The sequence below is a fragment of the Peromyscus leucopus genome, chromosome 1, assembly GCF_004664715.2.
Source record: "Peromyscus leucopus breed LL Stock chromosome 1, UCI_PerLeu_2.1, whole genome shotgun sequence".
NCBI classification, from domain to species: domain Eukaryota; kingdom Metazoa; phylum Chordata; class Mammalia; order Rodentia; family Cricetidae; genus Peromyscus; species Peromyscus leucopus.
In genome coordinates, this window is record NC_051063.1 from 185,205,144 (window position 1) to 185,220,856 (window position 15,713).

General features: G+C 39.4%; 1 pseudogene; it reads right to left on the minus strand.

The window, feature by feature from the left end:
• Nucleotides 1-1,623: 1,623 nt before the first annotated feature.
• LOC114687922 lies at nt 1,624-14,600 on the minus strand (annotated as a pseudogene).
• Nucleotides 14,601-15,713: the final 1,113 nt, after the last annotated feature.

The window sequence follows — 15,713 nt, forward strand, 5'->3', positions numbered from 1 at the left end:
CCAGGTCTATTTCACTGAATTAATGAGTTTATTAGATTTAATTACAGGATCATGGATGGTAGGATAATTATTGGAGCAAGGGTGCCTCAAAGGTGGCTGCATCTCAAAAAGCCCATGCCAGCAGGGGTGAAGACTCATGAAATCTGCATTCCTGGAGCTACCTGAATGAGTTGCTGGCAGCTTGATTAATTGGAAGATCTCCTCTCCTCAGCTAGTGTTATTGCACATAGAACCTCGTGTGTTTCAGGTTCTTCCTGAGACTTGTGAGATTTTGTTTAATGAGTTCTCTTCCAAAGGCAATGATTCAGTTCAGAGGAACTAAGTTTTCAAAATCATAGTAATAGAAACATGTGAGAAGGAGGAGATTTCTTACCTCCATTACATCCTAGAAAATGTTTCTCAATAGAGAAGTCTACATTGAAATATTAAAGAAATATATAGATGCTACTGTTGAGAGAAGACTGTGACAAACACCATTTGGTATACACAGAACAGTATATGATAAAGTCCAGTCTTAAGAGTGAGATTCTTGCGGTTGTTTGGCTCCAACTGTTTTGGGGGCACCCAGGCAGGGGAATTGGGATCTGTCCCTGGTGCATGGGCAGGCTTCTGGAATCCGGTGCCTGTGGTGTGACACCTTTCACAGCCTTGGTGCAGTTGGAAGGGGCTTGGACCTGCCTAGGTTCAGTGTGCTGGGCTCTGCTGACTCCCCATGGGAGACCTTGATTTGGGGGATGTGGGGATGAGGGGTGGCTTGGAAAGAGGGCTAGGGGGTGGGAGGAGGGTGGAGGGGAGATCTGTGGATAGTATGTAGAGTGAGTAGAAAATTTCTTTCTTTTTTTTTTTTTTTTTGTTTTTTGAGACAGGGTTTCTTGTGTAGCTTTGCGCCTTTCCTGGCTCACTTGGTAGCCAGGCTGGCCTCGAACTCACAGAGATCCGCCTGGCTCTGCCTCCGAGTGCTGGGATTAAAGGCGTGCGCCGCCGCCGCCGCCGCCGCCGCCGCCGCCCCGCCGCCGCCGCCGCCACCACCACCCCCGGAGAAAATTTCTTAATAAAGAAAAATGAAAAAAAAAACCAAAGCAAATAAAATAAAATACGTGATTTTTAACCATTAAAAAAGAGTGAGATTCCTGAATATCAGCAAGAATGGAAGAAAGTCAGTAATTGTGTGTAAATAGGATCAAAATACAGATACATATAAGAAATTGTCATGAGATTCAGCATGCTGTATAACATCATTACATATTAGAAATATATACTAATAAAATAGTAGAGCCTCTTGTTGATAGGGAATTGTGAAATACTCAACATGGTTATAGCTTCAAGTAGGTCCTGATTTAAAGCTAGTCAGGTTGCAGAGTTCACCAGAGTGAAATGATATAGAGACCCAAGGAATAAGAAATAGAGTTAGATTTCTGTCCAGTGGACAGTGAGGGACATAACATTTGTAAGCAAAGGAAATCCACTCTCAGAACTATATTGGAATAAAGAAGGATGGTCCCAAAGTTAGAGACCCATGTCTTCAGATTCTAACTTTTGTTCCACTGCAAATATCAGTCTTGTTAGCGAAAGGGCTGTGGTTACCACAGAAAACTTCCTCAGACCATTCTTTGGGAACTCATGGAGTGCGGACAATCTTTGATCTCAGCTTACCATTTCTTGATTTCCGTGTACACAGTGGGATCTGTGGAAAATTCCTTGTGAATCTGGGAAATGCGAGTGGTCAGTTTTTGTTTGAAGATCATCTGCTCAAATTTTAAGTATGTTACCTCCTGCACTTCTTGTCTTTCAGGGTCCTAGAAAGAGGTAAATGTTGAGTCCTGTTTACACATAATCTTGCAGAGAATAAAGTTATATTAGACTGTATGGAAGAGAGAAGACTCAGGAGGACCTACCTGTCTGTTCAGTGTTGCTCTCACTTCAGAGTCTTGACCATGATGGCTGCATTTTAGAAGACAGAATTAATCAAATACATGTAATAAAGTACTTCTGCACTCTCATTTCAAATGCAAGGTACTAGTGAGAGATAAGGTAAAACCCAAGGTTGCTCACCTGCTCCAAGTTAGAATCAGATGTCCTGCCTCTGTATAGTCACAGCCACATCCCATACATGCTGCACTCTGGTAATTCTTTCTTCAGAATACTCTTTCTCTCTCTCTTGCTGCCCACACCTCTTGTAAAACATCCTCCTAGATATTATTTGGATGTGGAGATGCAAAAGATACAGCGAGAAATTAGTCAGTAGTCTGAGAGCTGAGGGGAAGTGCAAGGGCTCTGGTGCACTCTTCAGAAAGCCCTGCCTCAGTTTCCATGTCTTGGCCCAAGTATCCAAGAAAAAAATTAATGTAAATTAATGTAAATTAATTAATGTAAATTAATTAAAATGTAAATTAATTAAAAATTAATGTAAATTAAGAATACATACCTGCATTTTTCTGCTCTTGTTTTCACACTACTCAGATGACATTCACTGGATTGTTCCTGAGACTTACTCTTTTTGGCAGGGCAACAAGAATAAAGAAGGGTGATGAGGAAGACAAGGATCATGGTCACTGATAGCCCAATCAGAATATGCAGGTTCCTGTGGTTATCTGGAGGAAGATGTGAACCCAATAAGAGGCAAATCTTAGGATCTCCATTTTGACAGATTGCATAATATTTACTGATTGAAGGATACTTAATACAATATTGACAAGTCTTGATCAAGAACATACTAATAATATTCTACTCAATAGAAATAGTATTAAACTGACCCCTAATGACTTATTCCCATATATGAATGCAAGTCTCAACTGTCAGCAGAGGATTTTATATTTGTGATAGATGGTGATGGTCAAGTTGCAAAGAAGAAGAGACTATAGAATTCTTGGTACTAAATGAGATGCTTCTCTCAAATCCTCCACATGTTCAACATCATTGTGAAAGAGATGGAAGAAGAGCTTGAAAGAGAGGCTATGGATAACCATAGGGACACTGTCTTCTGTACACTGCAGGGCAGTTGAATATACACACTTCACATCAGGTTGAGATAGCATGCCCAAGAACAGTGCAGTCTCAAGCTAGACAAAATCCTTGCATTGTGGAGGTGAACATGAAGTCCCACCCCTAGTCCAGGGGGTGTACATAACTGATAACTGTTGGGAGAAGGAGTGTCAGTTTCAGGAGAATTGTTACTAGTAAGTTGACCATGCTCCCGCAGAAAGCCCACACATTCAAGTGTGTGTAGACGTTATGCCAGTTGCAGAAAAGTGCAGGACACCAGGTAGAGGTCGTGTAATCACGATCTTAATCTGAGTTTGATATGAGTGCTCACTAAATATACTTAGCAACTTCTACATCTACAACTCCCTTGAACCAAACGAAAAGTTCTCCCAAAGGGCAAAAGCAAAGTCACGTCTATTCCATCACAGGCAATTTTTTTTGAGACAGGGTTTCTCTGTGTTGTTTTTGTTCCTGTCCTGGATCTCGCACTGTAGACCAGGCTAGCCTTGAACTTTCAGAGATCTGCCTGGCTCTGCCTCCTGAGTGCTGGGATTAAAGGCATGCTCCACCACTGCCTGGCCACAGGTAATATTTTTATAAAATCTTCCCTTCTGCTTGTTTGCTTCCTTTTTTAGGCCCCCATCACCTCCTCTCCAGAAGGAACTGATCTAGAATGAGCACTTCATTGCTCCTGGGAAGGGAGTAAAATCTGCTCTCCTTTTCACTTGTAGGGGGTCTCAAGTACAGTTCCCATGCTGCTCCTAAAAATCTTCTGATGTTGCACAGTTTTAGAATCAGAGATGGGAGATGATGATGTTAACACCACCAAGCTGTGAGGGAGCTGAGCCAAAACAGGAACCCAAGAGTTTTTAGTCTCTACATTTCCACAATAATGAAGAGGAATTATTTACTTACTAGTTTTGGAGTCTGGTTCTGTGCAAGAAGTGCAGTTTCTTGATGAGTTTACTATGGAAGGGGACAGGAGAGGGATAGACTTCATCAAGAGGTCCTTTCAGTTTGGACAGTGACCAGCGCTCACTCCATCTCTTAGTTCTGAGTTTTCAGTGCCATTATGTGGTTTTCTTTGAGGTATTGACTCTCTACTTGGATTTCAAGTTGTGTGAGTCAATAGGAATACTGTAGAGAGATCTATGTGAGTGAGAGCTCAGGAGGGCTACTTCCTCTCTGATTTGCCAAATCTGATTGTGACCTTATCCCTAATGAGTCTGTCCTGACCTTTTTCTAACTCTCCTTGGTAATACATGTTCCAGTGTGGCTGGCCAAGTAAGATAACGAATGTTTGAGTGGCTTCTAGTCTATTATTTTGTAATCTGATATCCATTTTTTTATTAAGAAAATATTTTCATTTTACACACCAATCAAAGATCCTCTCTTCCCTCTTCCCACCCCACAACCTCCCTTCCCACCCATCCTCCACTCCTTCCCACAAGAAGGCAAGGCCTCCTATATGGAGACACATTCAGTAGAGGCAAGTTCAAGCCCTTCCCCCTGTCTCAAGCCTGCGCGAGGTGCCCCATCACAGGTAGTGGGCTCCACAAAGCCTGCTCATTTACCAGAGATGGATTCTGATCCTATCGCCAGGAGCCCTCCGAAGCTGATCAAGCTACATAACTGTCTCACCATGAAAAGGGCCTAGTTCAGTCCCATGTAGGCTCCACCATTGATCCAACTTTCATGAGTCCTCTCTAGTTTGGCTTGGTTGTCCCTGCATGTTTCCCCATCATGATCCTGATGCACTTGATCATAGAATCCTTCTTCTCTCTCTTTGACTGGACTCCTGGAGCTCTGTCTAGTGATTGGCTGTGGATCTCTCTGATACCCATTTTCAAACTCCATATCTTTTTTTTTAAAAAATGTTCTTAAATGAAGTATAATTATCTCTCTTTCCCTCTCCCTTTCATCTCTCCATTCCCTCCGAGGTAATCTTCCTCCAAGCTTTTTCATATACTCCTTTAAGTTGATAGCCTTTTTTCTTTGATTACTATTAAGTGTGTATACACAGGGCTGGACAGATGGCTCAGGGGTTAAGAACACTTGATTGTTCTTCTAGAGGTCCTGGGTTCAATTCCTAACAACCACACAGTGGCTCACAACCATCTGTAATGAGATCTGGTGCCTCTTTTGACCTGCAGTCATACATGCAGACAGAACACTGTATACATAATAAATAAATAAATCTTTAAAAAATGTGTGTATACACACATATTTATACATATGTTTATGTATATCTTACTGAGACCTTGCTTGTATATCTATATATGTCTGTCTATGTATCTATGTATCTATGTATCTATCTATCTTGCAAAATAACTCCCAGAAACCCTTCTCTGTAGCTGCCTATGATACTTTTTCTTTACCATCAGTAGAGACATGGCTTTAATATTTCATTTGTCACAGACGTGATATCGTATATCTATATCTATCTATCATCTATCTATCTATCTATCTATCTATCTATTACTATGAAGGCTATCAGAGGGAGAGACTTCATCAAGAGGTTCTTTCAGTTTGGACAGTGACCAAGTAAACATATATATTAATATATATATATAATAAAATATAATATATAAATAATATATATATATATATCTCATGAGGCTCTCTTACATGTATCAGGAAGGTACAAGAGGTCACTTGGGGATGACGACACATGGGAAGAGTTACTGTAAGAGCCATAGCATCTATAGTTCCCTTTCTGGATCACAGGACCGAGAAGGAAGTTGGCCTTGAATGTCTCACTGTGGCTCTGCACTGCCGGTAGCCCATGCCCCTGAGGCACCCCTTCCCTGGACAAATGGAACATGTCAAACTGATGGTCAGAGATGCAGGACAATGCCATGTTCTCTCCTGATGTCACCACAGGGCCCATCAGAGATGACAGAGAAGGTTTCTTGTATAAACCTGGAAGAAAAGAGGCAGAGACAGTTAGAGGGGCAGCTCCTTACCAGTGTTCGTTCACTCGTCAGTTCCCTATCTCTGCTTCCTTTTCTGTGATTTCTCTCTCTGTTCCACCTTTAACACTTCTTCTTTCTACTTCTTCCCATCTCCCTCTTTTCTTTTATATTATCTTACTAAATCTCTGACTTCAATCCTGTAACCATATATTTTACCCAAGGTTTTGTTTTGTGACAGTTTCTGTCTTTATATTCATTGGGTCATTCCAAATGCCTTTAAAGTTTGTCTTTATTAACATTTATTAATTTTGTATAGCAATTGAGTTCATTATGAAATATTAAAATATATAATGTATTTTTAGATTTGTCTTCATTAAAAATTTGAAATTAAAATATAACTACATCATTTCATGGCCTCTTTTTCTTGAAGTGTTTTTGCATATAATTTATATGTGTAATCTTGACCATATTTATGTGATCATTCTTCTTTTCATCAACTTCTACTGATTCTATTCCTTTTCCCAATTGTTCTATTTTGTGTAGGGAAAAGGGTATGCTATAGAAAACCACCCTGACCCTGGAGCCCTGAACTAGGGAAAGATGGCTTCGATCAGGGCAGAAAGAAACACAGTTTGGCTGAGTCAGATCAGAACCATCTCTGCCCCTGGCCAACTGATTTGTGAAATAACCAATCACTGAGTAGGACAGTAGAACCCTGGGCCCAAGCCAACCCCTGGTTGACTCCACCCCCAAGACATCTGTGTAAGCTGCTCTGCCTAGTCAGTTAGAAAAAAAGGCTGCTCTTTCCACCCTAGAAGCGGCAGCTACTCTCCTGGACTCCTCTTTTCCAAATAAATCTATTTCTCAAAAGAGTTTTTGGTGTGAAGAGCTTCATTCCCTGGTATACAGAAGATTCTTGATGACATGTCCCTCAGTGGACAAAACAAGGGAGAGCTGAAAGAGCAGAGCTGTACAGAAGATCTTTGCTGAAATGTCTCTCCGTGGACAGAACAAGAGAGAGCTGAAAAAGTAACACTTTTCTCTGGAGCCAGAGGAGATTGCTACATTTCTGCAGGGGTTTCCCCTTTTGCAGAGTGAAGCAAAAGAAGCAACGTCTTAGGATGGAGAAGCAGAGCTCTGCTAGGAATCCCCTTAAGTGGGGCTGAGCAAAGCTCACCTGTAGTGGCTCTCCAGGAGAGGAGCAGGATTGCTATATCCTGTGAGGAGACCATCCCCCATCACACCGGGTATACCCTGACTTTCCCAAACAGTCAGGATACCCTTCCCTGCTGAAGCAGTTCCAGGCATGACTTTCCTGAGAAGTCAGAAAAATTTCCCTTCCAGGATTGGGCTGCTTCTTTGTCGTTCAGCTGTCAGAGCTGTGTTAAACAGCTCTAGGTGTGTGGAACACCCTCAGGGCAGAGCTGTTGTTCTGAGCAGCTCAAAGTGTTTAGAATACCTTGCCCTCCAGGGCTGGACTGTCTCCTTGCAGTTCCAGCCATCAGAGCTGTCCTAAGCAGCTCAAGATGTTACCTGACTCCCTAGGTAGTCAGGACACCTTTCCCCAGAGTTGCTGCAACAAATTTACTTACATTGTTGGTGCCAAATCCCAGGACCAAACCCAAAGAGTTGCAACCAATTTACTTACATTTTGTACATTCAGCTTTTCCAAAAGTTTAGTCAATCAATGTGTTTAATTACAGGTACTTATTGTTTTTAATTTGCATACAAAGTAATGGACTTCATTAAGACATCCTCATACAGTTCATTTTGTCCATTTTTGCCCATCCCTTCTCTTCTAGCTTTACTGTTCCCTTTTCCATTCCACCCATTTCTTCTTCCATGGCATCTGTATTCCACCTCTTTCCCCACCACTCTTTGTTAATCTCCTTTTCACTCTCATGGTTAGTTTTCATGACCTAGAACTTCCTCATCCTATGTATACTGAAAATCTAGAATCTGATTTCATTCTAAGTTATTCATTTTCTATATTGTCTCTTTTTACATATTGGTGTTAAATAATCTCACTTTTCTAAGTAGAGAATATTCCAGGATTGTGCTTGTTTCCCTTGAACAGTGGCCACAATGATTTCCCCTTTCTTGTTCCTCTTAGTGTGTGTACTGCACAAGTGTGATCTATCATCTGCCTTCCTAGCTCTGTTTTGAAGTATCCAACTTCTGCCATTCTCTTTACTTTCAAATGTTCCATTAAGCTTAAGACTTTTGCAAATTTTCTCTTCCCTCACATGCTATGTTTACCATGTTCTCAGCCATTTCTATCTCTGAGTCTTTCTCCAAGTCCCTCTCTCTGACTTACTGTCTGTATATATTTCCATGTCCTGCTTTATTTGTGCTGTTTATCACAGGAGGAAAGCCTGTAGGATTTTTTTCAGCCATCCCAGAATGTCTGAGTTACTTTGGAAAATGTACTGACAACAGTTTGGAGATGTAGACTGTAGCAGGGTCCTTGCTGTTGTTCCCTTTGGGGGCAGGGGGCCAAGTAGGCGCAGAGTCAAACCACTCAGACTCCAGGAGAATGTCGAAAGAACAAGCTCAGTTTATTCAGGAATAGGCAAGCCTTATATACCCCCACCCCACCCTGGGGGGAGGTCTGATGAATATGCATCAGCTCACGTGACATGGCTGCCTCTCATTGGTCCAGGTCATCTCCAGATCATGTGTCAGCTGCTGTTGCTAAGACCATCAGGCAGACCCAGGACGGCTCTCAGAAAGTAACTTTTTTACTTGTTTGGGCCGTCTGGCCCACAAGCCCATTAGGGATGAGTCATCCCACATATAATTGGTGGTCCCCTCATTACCCAGGGTTCTGTTATTCTAGCACGAATGATTGGTTAACCACAAGAAAGGAAGAACCGTCAATGTAGACAGAAATTCTATCAGTGACATCTGAACCAAAGCCTCAGGACTCATGAAGAACCAGCCCCACTCAACACATAAACTGATGTCAGACACATGTTGTGTCTAGGACTTATGGCAGACGTCTTGTAGAGGTAAAAGCCAAACAAAAATTTGAACTGTCCAGGTCTCTGAACATTAGTAGAAGGACGCCAATGTCTCTGATACATATGACGCTAGGCAAGCCATCCCTTTCTTTTTACCTCTAGTTGTGACTCCTTTGACCTCTCTGTATCTGTGGTTCACATTACAACCAATGGTCTGTTTTTGTGTCTCTGTTTTCATTGCCTATGTCAGTAATATATGCAACAAGGCTACTTTTTTCCAAGTTTCACCTTCCTCATATTCCTCATGACCTCCCAGGACTTGCAGTCTATAGAATAACTGCTCTATATCACAAAAAGGATGATGAGCAGGTAACACCCTCTTACCTGTGATCTTTATGTCAACAGGGTCACTGGATTCGGACCACTCATATGGTGTGCGATTGTAAGAACTGTAGCATGTGTAAGTCCCAGCATGGTCAGGTGTCACAGGACCTATTGAGATGTTGGCATGGGAACCCCCAAGATGAGATTCTGCAGAAAGCTGGAAAGAATCCTTGATTATCTTATTTTTTTGCAGAGCCAAAATGAAGTTGTCAAACATAATCACTGAGTGACACTTCAGGGTCACCTTGTCTTCTGAATTTACCAGGGGATTTTGTTAGGGCCAAGAGGAAAGGCTTCCTGTAGATTTCTACAATAAAGAGATTGTGAATATGAACCTGACTCCAGTCTATGAATCCCAGGAAACCTATGTTTTTTCCCTTTAGCCTGTTCTTCCTGTCAGTGCCCCAGTGTTTCTGTTACTGTTTATGCCAACTTTGTACACAGATTCCTTCATCTTTCTTTGACCATTTTTCCACTTCTATGACTCTTGTAACAGCACAATATTTTCCCACTGGCCTGGTGCAAGACTGCATCTGTTGAATCTGTCTACTCTAACAATTATTGTCCCCTTCTAAGTTGGAGAAGGCAGAAAACATGGCAAACTTTATGCCAGGTTCCTTCATGGTCCTTTTAATGCTACTTTGCACTAAGTAAAATCATTGGCAAGAAAAGAGGAACTCTGCAACTCCCCTGGTTCTGTTTCCAAAGACCCAGTATGCTTCCATCCCTTCCTGGTCCCAAACGCAGAAAATCTTTCTTAGATTGAGAAAATAAGATATTCCATTATATAGTCAAATTCAAACAATATCTATGTACAAATTCAACCCTACAGAAGATACTAGAAAGACAACTCCAATGCAAGGAGATTATCTACCCCCATGAAAACACAGGAAATAAATAACCCCACACAAACAAAACCAAAAGAATGGAAGATCACACACACCCACATCATCACCACTACCAATAAAAAAGAACAGGAATTAACAGTCATTGGTCATTAATAACTCTTGCTAACAAGGGACTCAATTCCTCAATAAAAAGATACAGACTAACATAATGAATGTGAAAATAGGATCCAACCTTTTGTTTCATACAAGAAACACACCTCAATCTCAAAGATAGACATTACCTCAGAGTCAAGGATTGGAAAAAGTTTTCCCAAGCAGGAAAAAGTTTTCCTAAGAAGCAAGCTGTTGTAGCAATTCTAATATCTAACAAAATAGACTTCAAACCACAATTAACCAAAAGAGATGGGGAAGGAAAGGTCATACTCATTAAGGGAATAATCCAACAAGATGACATTTCAATTCTTAAATTAAATTAAATTTGTCTCAAATTAAAGGCACCCACATTTGTTAAGGAAAATTTAATAAAGTTTAAATCACACACACACACACACACACACACACACACACACACACACACACACATTAATAGTAGGAAATTCAATACCTGACTTTTACCAATGGGCAAGTAATGAAGACAAAAACTAAACAGAGAAATACTGGAACAATCTCGTGTTCTATTACCAAAGGGACCCAACAGATATACATAACAGTTCACCCAAATGCCAAGGAATATACCTTCTTTCTAGTACCACACTGAACTTTTTTCCAAAATTGACCACATACTCAGTCACAAAGCAATTCTCAATAGATAAAGGATAATTGAAATAAGGCCTACATCATATCAGTTCACCATGTATTGAAGCTGGAATTCCAGAGCAACAGAAACAAAAGAAAGCCTGAAAACTCAGGACAACTGAAGAACTGTTTAGTGAATGAAAACTGGGTAAAGACAGAAAGGAAGAAAGAAGTTAAATACATTACAGAATTGAATGGAAATGAACGCACAACATAACCAAACTTATAGGAACAGAAAATTTCATGGAACTAAGTACCTACATAAAGAAATTGGAGAGATCGCATACTAGCAACTTAACAGCACACCTTAAAGCTCTAGAACAAAAAGAAACAAGCACACCCAAAGGAGCAGAAGGCAGGAAATAACCAAACCGAGGGCTGAAATCAATAAAATAGAAACAACAAAAAAAGAATTGTTTCCTTGATGAAATAAAAAGATAGACAAACACCTAGATAAATCAACTAAAAGTCAGAGAGTGACTATCCAAATTATGAAAATCAGAAACAAAAATGAGGGCATAAGAACAGACAATGAGGATGTCCACAGAATCATTAGGGCTTATGTTAAAAACCTGTACTCATCGAAATTTTAAAATCTAAAAGAAATGGAAATTTTCTTGATAAATAAAATAAAGATCATATAAACAATTTAAATAGACTCATAGCCCTTAAGGAAATAAAAGCCTCATTAAAGGTCAATACAAAAAAAAATCACAGGGTCAGAGGGCTTTAATGAAGAATTTTACAAGACTTTGAAAAAGATTTTACAGGAAGAGCAAATGCCAATATTCCTCACATTACTCAAATTATTCGACAAGATAGAAACAGAAGGAATATTTCCACATTGTTTTTAGGAGGACATAGTCACTATAATACTCAAACCATGTAAAGATTCAACAAAAAAGAGAATAATAGATCTATTTCCCTCATGAACATTGATGCAAAATACTCAATTAATTCTCATGAACCTCATTCAAGAACACATCAAATAGATCACAGCCCTAGTCAACTAGTTTCAATCATAGAGATGCAGACAAACATAAGTGACCCTAAAAATTCTACCTTGGAATTCCAATAGTTGATAGACACCTTCAGTGAAGTGGATGTGTGCAAGATTATCTAAAAAAATTAGTAGCTCTCCTATATACATGTGATGATCAGAATAAGAAAGAAATCAGGGATAGAATACCCTTCACAATAGCCACAAATAATATAAAATATATTTGGGATAACTCTAACCAAACAAGTGAAAGACTTGTTTGACAATAACTTCATCTTTGAGGAAAGTAATTGAAGACAATATCAGAAGATGGAATGATCTCACATGCTTTTGAACTTGTAGAATTAAAATAATAAAAATGGCCATCCTATCCCAAACAATGTACAGATTCAACATGCTCTCCCCAAAAATCCCAACATCATCTAAGTGGTCCATTTTTTTAAATATCAGGCAGTGTGTGATCTTACTTTTCAAGTAAGTGTGTCTGTGAAAGGGTAGTGGGTTGTTGTTCCTGGTCTTGTTTTTCATATTTTCACAAATTCCCTTGTGATGCTTGTTATCAAGCCTGGCTTGGATGTCAGTAATTAGGGATACATTTGATCCTCAGGTGTCAGCTTCTTGAGTACAAGTCCAAGGGTAGAAGACGTACCCCAAATGTGTGCTATTTTGTCAACCTGTTTTTAACAATGTTAATGTTAAAGTACTTAATAGGCCGGTTGTGGTGGCGCGCACCGGTAGGATTTGCTGAAGGAGGCAGAGGCAGGAGGATCTTGAGTTCGAGGCCAGCCTGGACTACACATTTGGGCTGGAGAGATGGCTCAGCTGTTAAAGGCTAGGCTCACAACCAAAAATATAAAGTACTTAATAGAAGAGAATATAAGAAACAGTAAATAAATACCTCATGTGTGTATACAATGCAGCATTTTCATCTCTCTGGTAGAGATGTAATAAAGTAGGATAATCAGCAATCAACTCTGTATCTCATAACATAGCTTTTGCTATGGATATGTATATATTATTTGATGATCCATGTTTCTTCATGTCCCCATTAGTTATTCAGTTGGCTCTTCATCTTAAGATGATTATCCAGAGATGCTGGATAATATAATGGCAATGATAATATATATAATGTATATATGTTGTGTGTGCCTGAATTGTGATTCTGGGTTTCTAGGCCATGGAAGATATGTGGAGAATGAAAGACAACTTTGTAGGATCTTCTTTTGGCCATCTTCATTAGGTGATCAACGTCAGGTTCCAGCCTTCCACACTACAGACATTTCCCACTGAGTTGTCTCACTGGTGCTCAAACAAGCTTAGTTGAAATATTACATTAGTAAAATATTGTCTTCTTTTCAGATTGTAAACATATTGTTGCCTAAGGATGGAGGAAAATATGACAATTTGAGTAATAAATCCTATTTGCAAATGAAAAAAACCCAAAAAACAAAAAAACACCAAAATTCCAACACAAGTCTTTTTGGACCTTGAAAGAACAATATTCAACTTCATATGGAAAGACAAAAAACACAGGATAGCTAAAACAATCCTGTCCAATAAAACAACTTCCAGAGGTATCATCACCCCTGACTTCAAGGTGTACTATAGAGCTATAGTCATAAAAACACAAGATAATGGCATAAAAACAGACAGATTGATTAACATAATCAAACTGAAGACCCAAATGAAAATTCACACACCCACAGACACCTAATTTTTGAAATGGAAGCCAGAAATATAAAAATGGAAAAAAGAAAGCACCCTCAACAATTGGTGCTGGTCTAACTGGATGTCAGCATATAGAAGAATACAAATAGATGCATATCTATCACCCTGCACAAAATTCAAATAAAAAAGGATCCTTTGATTTTACCTCAACCTAAAATAAGGTACAGGACTGATAGGAATAGGTGCAGATACTTACATCCAAGCATTAGGCAGAGCTACAGGAACCCCAAATAAGAGGGGGAAGAGCAACTGTAGGAGGCTCAGGGGTAGAGGACACCAGAAGAACACAGCCCACACCTTCACCTAAGCAGGATTCATGGGCTACAGTCACAGAGACTGAAGAGACATCAGATAGCTTGCATGGGTCTGACCTATGTCTTCTGCATATATGTTATGGTTGTATAGCTTGCTGTTCTTCTGGGGATCCTAAGAGTGGGAGTTGGGGTTGTCTCTGACTCTTGTTGGGACCCTGTTTCTCCTACTGGATTGTCTTTTCCACCCTTGATATGAGGGTATATGCCTAATTTTAATTTACTTATAGTGTTGTGCTTGGTTGATATCACTGGGAGACCTGATGCTTACTGAAAGAAAATGAAGTAGCAGTGGATCTGGGGGAAAGGATGTGTGAGGTGAGGGACTGGGAAAGTGGTCAGGATGTAATATATGCAAAGGAATAAAAATACCCTGACAGTTATTTTTGAAAAAAAAATGAATAAAGATTTGGAACTAGGAACCACAGATGAGAGAACATATGGCATTTGTTTTCCTGGGTCTGGTTTATCCTACTCAGTACAGTATTTCTCATTTCCAACTATTTCCCTGCTCATTTCATTGTTTCATTATTCCTTACTGCTGAATAGTATTTCATGGTGTACACGCGACATATTTTTATCATTTCTTCATCAGCTGAAGGAGATTCTGGTTGTTTCCTTGTCCTAGCTATTGTAAACAGAGCAGAAAGGAACACAACTGAGCAAGCATCCATGGCATAGGATGTCAAGTTCAATGGCTATGTGCCAAGGGATGGAAATGATGCAAATATAGTTCTCATGTATGAAGGTGTAAAATAATTCAATTTAAAATGAAAAAAATCTCTTCTAAATGAAAATAGATATGATCTAACTATGAAAAAAACTATGGTAGAAAATTTTTATGAAATTTGGAAATCAATTATTGAACAGTATAAAAATTTTGGTAACATCTCCTGTAAGTAAAGAATACAACTACTGAATTGGAAAAACACATGGCCATGTTGATGTCTCAGTAGGTAAAGGGCTTGCTGTCAAGCCTGACTCTCTAAATTCCATAGCCAAGACCCACATGGTTAGAGGAGAGAATTGATTCCAGTAGATTGTCCTCTTACTTTCCCACTCATGTCATGGTACATGTACATGCAAAACACACACACACACACACACACACACACACACACACACACACACTCACAAACATGTCTCAAATAATGAAAAATCAAAATAGTTATTTCCAACATAGTTAAAAGACACAAAAGAAATTCAAATTCAATGTTCAAAATAACAGAGTGTATAATTATCATTAGAGATCCAGACATTAGAATGACAAGAGAGGATAATGACAGAATGTACTTCAATTACAGATAAGTGTAGACTTCTGGGAAAACATCTACAGGCCACAAGAGACCAGGATGAGTTATTCAATGAAGTGAGTGGAAAAAGGAAAAACCTTCCTACAAAGGTCAGCAACACTGTTCTTTGGAAATGAAGATAATCAATTTCTCAGAAAGAAAGCAGACAGAGTTCATGATCTTAAGACCAAGAAATGCTGTGGAGTTCTTCAAGCTGAAAGAAAAGACTGTTAATGAGTTTCATGAAGACCACTTCATGTAGAAAAAGTAAAAGTAGCTCAAATAAAAACAATCCAAAATATGAGGTTCCAAATCATGCTGGTGGCACACAAATTCGATCCATAGCACAGATATCTAAAACAAAAGTTGTAAGCTCAGTGATTTCTCAATAGTCACACATATGTAAAAAATCACAAATTATAACATCAAAATCTCAACATATGTGGTGGTGGTCCACTGTGAGTATAGCAAAAAGAAAGATTTTTTTTAATTTAA